Here is a 6,048-nt window from a genome sequence, read left to right on the forward strand (position 1 = left end):
TGTTATTTGTCTGCATCTGACATGCAGCCAAATAATTTTCCTGTCCCCTCTGCTGTCTATCAGCAACACAATAGCACAGCTTTGGTCACTTCAAGAGGAGTGTAATATGGACTTATGCTTGAATATGTCATTAACACTGCTTTTCATTATAAATGGTAGATCACAAAAGACCACTGCAGACAGAATGTTGTTCTTCACTTAACAGTTTTTGAGTGCATTAAAATAAGCAGGACTAGATGTGTGGCTCATGAGGAAAAAAAAAGATTACTGTGATGTAGTGGTTTGAGACTATGGCTCTGGAGATCAGGGTTTAAATTTTGGCTTGGTCATGAAAACCCATCAGGTGACATATTCTCAGCTTCAAGGGAAAGCAATGGCAAGCCTCTTCAAAAGAAAATTGCCCCCCCCCAAAAAAACCCATGATAGGGTCACCTTAGGGTCACTATAGGTCAGAAAATGACTTGAAGGCAAACAACACACACACAATACTTGTACATTGGACCCTTGTTATACACTTGTGTTTGGTTCCAAGATCCCCCGTTGATAACAAAATCCATGCATGCTCAAGTCACATTAAATATAATGACATAACAAAATGGTGTCCCTTATAAAAATGGAAAATCAAGATTTGATATTTGAAATTTATACTTTTTTGAACATTTTCAAACTGTGGATGCTTGAATCCGTGTATTAAAAACACATGTATAAGAAGGGCCGACTGTATTAGGATCAATCAAAACAACATAAAAGTATAAGAGCTTTTGGAAACCCAGAACTCTTTGTCAGACTAAATGGTACAAAAAATGAGGTGATGGAGGAAGAAAAAAATATTCCAAAAATCAAGGTCGGCCATTAGGTCTGCACTGCACTAATTCACAAGGTGGAGATTGCCAATGACTGAAAAAGAGTTAAATGTGAAGGAATCAGTTTACACCTAGTGTTGGCTGTTCTCTGTCTCTGGAAACAAAAAAAGTCTCTGGAACTCTGAGATCTACATGTTGCCCTGGTCAAAACATGCTCACTCCTAGGTCAGCTTAGAGCAAAGGCACAGATTAACTTGACAGTGTCTATATTATCTTGTCTGGTACACAATAAACAATAAAGCTGGCTGAAGGCATTTCGGTCCCAGAGTAATGCAGAAGATGATGCCCACATTCGCCCACCTGAAGCAGAACTGAAAGCCAGACAAGTCATTTTGACATGTAACATGGAATATCTTACATCTGCCTCTCCCCATTCCTGGCAGTAAAAATTTACAGTAACAACTAAGCAAACAATAATTTGCTGTTATCTGACAACATTCCATACCTAACATTTGATAGTACCAGCTCATTCTGCCAAATAGTAGCGCTGGCCTTGGGTTGAAGGAGGGAGGTGGTAAAAGAAGGATATAAGGGATTAATTAATGTTGGTCATTCAGTGCAGATTGGGGTTCAAGAGAGGTCCCAGATCAATGGTCACAGCAGTGAAAGACAGATACAAGTGGAATTATGCCTCATTCTAGTCAGAGTGAACCAACTTTGCCAGAGAAACCGTCCCCTGTGAATATCAAAACCAAGAACAAGGACGTCTGAAGACTCTATTTGTATTTAAACTGCAGCTGTCAGCCTGGGCAGATTGTGACAAAACAGTACAACTCGAAGGTCAAAGCTTTGTGTCAATGCTGATCTCATGAGCACTTGCCTCCTGAGCAGAGGAGCTTGCAAAGCCACTGTGTTCCATTATAAGTGGTAACCCAAAGCAGGCCCAGGTTATAGCTAATCGTTCGTGAAATGGAATGCCTCAATTCTTCCTTTATCCTTATGACTTCATTTACTGTACATGTCTGCAGGACACTCCAACTTTCCTTTCAAATGGTATGCCCTTGGGCCTCATTACCCATCACAAACAAGATTTTTCATGCACCATAACCTTACACATGCTTATTCAGAGCTTCCTCCAACTCCAGTGGGTCTTGGTTCCTAAGATGATTGCTCAGCCATGCAGTGACTTTTTTGCCTTTTAAATATTGCTAACTATTTACGTCTTAATTTATTAATTAAATTTAAGAGTTCCTACCCAGCCTCAAAATTTTGCCTCAGTGTCAAGCAATGGCCAATCTAACATATATGTCAATTTTTATTGTTTTATCATTTTGTGTGTGCATTTCTTCTTTAAGAAGAGCTTGCAGGGCAGGTGTTACTCTCCTTGATCGACAGTGAAATCCTCTCTATCTCTATCCAAAAGTAAGTACTATTTAATGCAATGGAACAATGGGATTCCTAGGTAACGGGCAGAGAAAGAAGGGGCAACAATAGGTCAAGAACTCTGGCACACACAGCAGATACCAGGCTTCCAAAAGTGTTGAAGAGGGGTACAAAAATCCACTTCTGGACCAAGATGCTACATCAATACAGCATAGTGTAAACATCCACCAGTGGAGTTATAGCACACTAGCATCATACAATCCTCAGGACAGTAACACTGCATGCAAAAAAATGGGCATGCCCCAACAACCACTGCACAATGCACGATGTGCAGTCATGGAGCCAACACAGCACCTCATGGGCCACAGGTGGTGGGAGCTGCCTGTGAACAGCAACCTGGCACCTGCTCACTAAATGGGCAAACCTATGGGGAGAGGAACATGAGGAGGTACATGGGAGTAGAAACATGGAAAACTTTTCTTGAAGCACATGTATTTTCTAGTTGGTCCAAAAGTCATGTCCCATAGGCAAATCATTATATAAATATTCAAACGGACACCCTTTTTTTCTAAATATTTTCCTACGCAGATGCCTCATGTGCTTTGAACATTCTTCAGTAACATTTCTCCATCTGCTTGCAAATGCTAATGTGATGGTTTCCTTCAAAATTGGCTATGGATCATGGCTTTCGGCACACCCTGTATATCAGCAATAGCAGGAGGGCAACGCAAAATGGAGCGTTAGTGCCCATAGCTTTGAAGATGAGCAGCGCTCTTCCTGATGAGCTCTACAAACAACTAGCAAAGCTGACAATAAAGGCACATCACTTTTCTCTGCAGACCCATCTGGGTCACTAACAAAATACAGAGCAGACACAAGATATAGAGAAGGGTGCTCAGTATGGGAAAGAAAGGGAATAATGAGCATCTATGGGGCTGCTGTGGAGGGATAGTATATGGTGGTACATATACAATCTCCCCCCAAACCAGCCAACAACCTGGCTACCACTCAAGACAGGAAAATAGAAGGTGAGTGACATGGGGTTACTTGATATGTCCAACTGGCAATTTCTCTATTTCTACCTTTCTACTCTCTTCCAACAAGCTGCCAAAAAAGAAAAAGAAAGCCTTGGTGATCTACTTGCAGTCTTTTTCCAATCCCAGGGTAGAAGGTAGCATCCCTAATGTTTTGTTTTATTTTTTAATTTTCATTTATGTGCCACCCTTCTCCTGCAGTGGGACCCAAGGTGGATCACAGAAAGAATCAATTAAAAACTTATACAATTTGAAAGAAAATAAAATATCATCACGTTAAAGTAGTATAAAATTATTTTTAAAGCATACAAAAGTTTAAAATAAAGCATACAGGAGTTAAAATTTACATATTAACAGCTGCTTAAACAAAAAGATATTTGACTGCTGGTAAAAGAAGAATAGGGAAAGGTCCAGCATAGCCTCCCATGGGAGGAAATTCAAGAAGTCTCACATAGGAATAGCAGGCAGAAGAATAAATGTTTAAAAATTGACTTTCCAAGCTAACATTCAAATTGGACTTGCATGTAATTCTTAGCTGCTACAGACTTTTCCTTTTTGTCAATATTAAATACAGCACATTCACCACTGGTGCCAGACACTGTTTCTCCATCACATTCCCTTGGATAATTGTTCTTGCTTTAACCAGACACTGCTATCCGTTTCTGTGATCAATTGTTTGATCAAACCAGACAGATCTATGCCTTCTTTATCCCTTTTTCAGGCCAGCGGACGTGTTCTGCTCTGCATTTCAACACTCTGTGGGTGGATTCAGCATCTGCTTACTTCTCACAGGCCTTCCTAAGCTCCAGTTGGGGATCTCCTTACAGCACAAAAGCTGGCTTCAGAAAAGGGGATTTTCTCAGGATTTCAACAGAGGGTTAAAGTCTTTCTTCATGATAGATCTGATCCCCAGGACTGTCCTCAACTTATAGACATCAGCAGGGGCGTCACTAGCTTTGATGTCCCCCACTGTGTAGGGATCCCAGGGTGGTGGCAGTGGCCTGCCTCTCCCCTTCCTGATAACTCACTCACTTGCCCCTCTGTCCCAGTCACCCAGTTGCCCGTTGCCCAGCCAAACCCTGCAAGGGTTGCCAGGTGGCAGCAGCGGACCCCCTTGCCTCCCCTCCCCAGCCACTGCCTTGCCCACTCACTAGGCTGCCCACCAAGGGCAGCTGGGGATGGCCAGGTAAGTGAGGCAGTGGGAGGGCATGGATACATTTGGCCCTCCTCTTCCTCCATTGCTTAGCTTAGAGCAATGGAGCAGCTGTGAGAGGCATGCATTCACCCCTCCCTGCCCCTGTCCTCTCTTGACTGCCCACCGATCCACCCGCTACTTAGGGCTGCCAGGGGGCAGCTGGGCAGCCAGGCAAGTGAGGCAGCGGGAGGGGATGGACAACTGCTCCTCCTCCTCTGCTGCCTTGGCTTTCTCCTTTCTCTGAGCTCAAAGGGAGCAACTCACACCAGCAGTGGTAGTGCCAGGTGGAACAGTGATAGACAGCTGCCTACTTTTGCTATGAAGTGCACATGTAACAGGGACCAGAATACTCCAGGAGCAGCCTGGAGTCTTCTGGACTGTGTAAACAATCCATCAGATATTCAGGAAGTTGACTAGTTCATCACGTAGTGTTCCTTGTCCCTTACAGATCTTGCAACCAGGTAACAAGAAACATCTGCAGAAATTCCCTCTTCTATGTGACTACTAAAGATACAGCAGCTCTCTCTAGTTTATACCAGTGGTAGCAGTTTTTGTTGTAATAGTAATAAAATATTTATATCCCACCCTATTATCACCCTCTCTCTCTCAGCAGGTTGCCTCATGTTGCCTCAAAAATCTATTTAAACAATGTTCTGAAATATGGAACAATAAAAATAATGTAAACATTAAAAGAAACATTTGCGTGAATAACTGCATGTGAGCGAGCTGGCTAACTGTCAAAATGGAAAGGTAGGTAGGTCTGGGGCATGAAAAGAAATGGCACTACATAGGAGTCCTCACAGGACAGCCATGAAGAATATGTGGGCTTCCATAGGTTGTTTGTCTCTACATCCCACCATCCTTGCCCAGCCCAGCCCAGCCCAGCCAATGGTGTGGGATCATATAAGCTGCAAACTCCAAATATCTAGAGGGCCACATGTTTTGCAAGGCTGTTTTCTCTGTGGCAAGACTTCCCTCCCCGCTCTGTTTTGCAGATTATGTTTGTACAATTAGCCATCTCCCGGTGCTGGATCAGGACTTGTGTCAGAGGTGCGCTCAGGGAGAAGCTGGTGCCATTGCCCTACAGCAGCAATCATTTCCAACTTGCCTGAAGCTGACAAGGCTCTGTTGACAAATCAATGTCAATGCAGCTTTTAAATTGGGATTTTTTAAACCACTGATGGACATGGTGTTGTTTCTTTCTTGAATCATTTTGGCTGCGTGTGTCAGCGCAGTAGAGGAATGTGGGATGTTTTCAAAGGGTAAAATGGAGGGAAAGGCTTTTGCTTTGAGTACCAGGTAACAACTTTTATTTAATAATACCAGTTATTCCATGCATAAGAATTACAGTCCTCTTCCTCTAGGGTCCTCAAAGAGCATTTTCACTGAGACTTGTGAATTTCATACATGAATACATTTAAACACAATCAATTAATTCACCAATTAATCATTTTAAAAGCTATGTTATAAATCCATTTAAAAATATGAATTGGTTGATGGTGTCATATCAATCCATGGGTTGGCAACATCAACATTTCAGTGGACAACATCTTGCTTTTTAAGTAGGTCCAATGAAATTAGACGGGTCACTCAAGCTGAAATACCTACATTGTCAGATTGGGTCTCTATTGAA

Source organism: Sceloporus undulatus, chromosome 4 (assembly GCF_019175285.1).
Source record: "Sceloporus undulatus isolate JIND9_A2432 ecotype Alabama chromosome 4, SceUnd_v1.1, whole genome shotgun sequence".
Classification (NCBI taxonomy): domain Eukaryota; kingdom Metazoa; phylum Chordata; class Lepidosauria; order Squamata; family Phrynosomatidae; genus Sceloporus; species Sceloporus undulatus.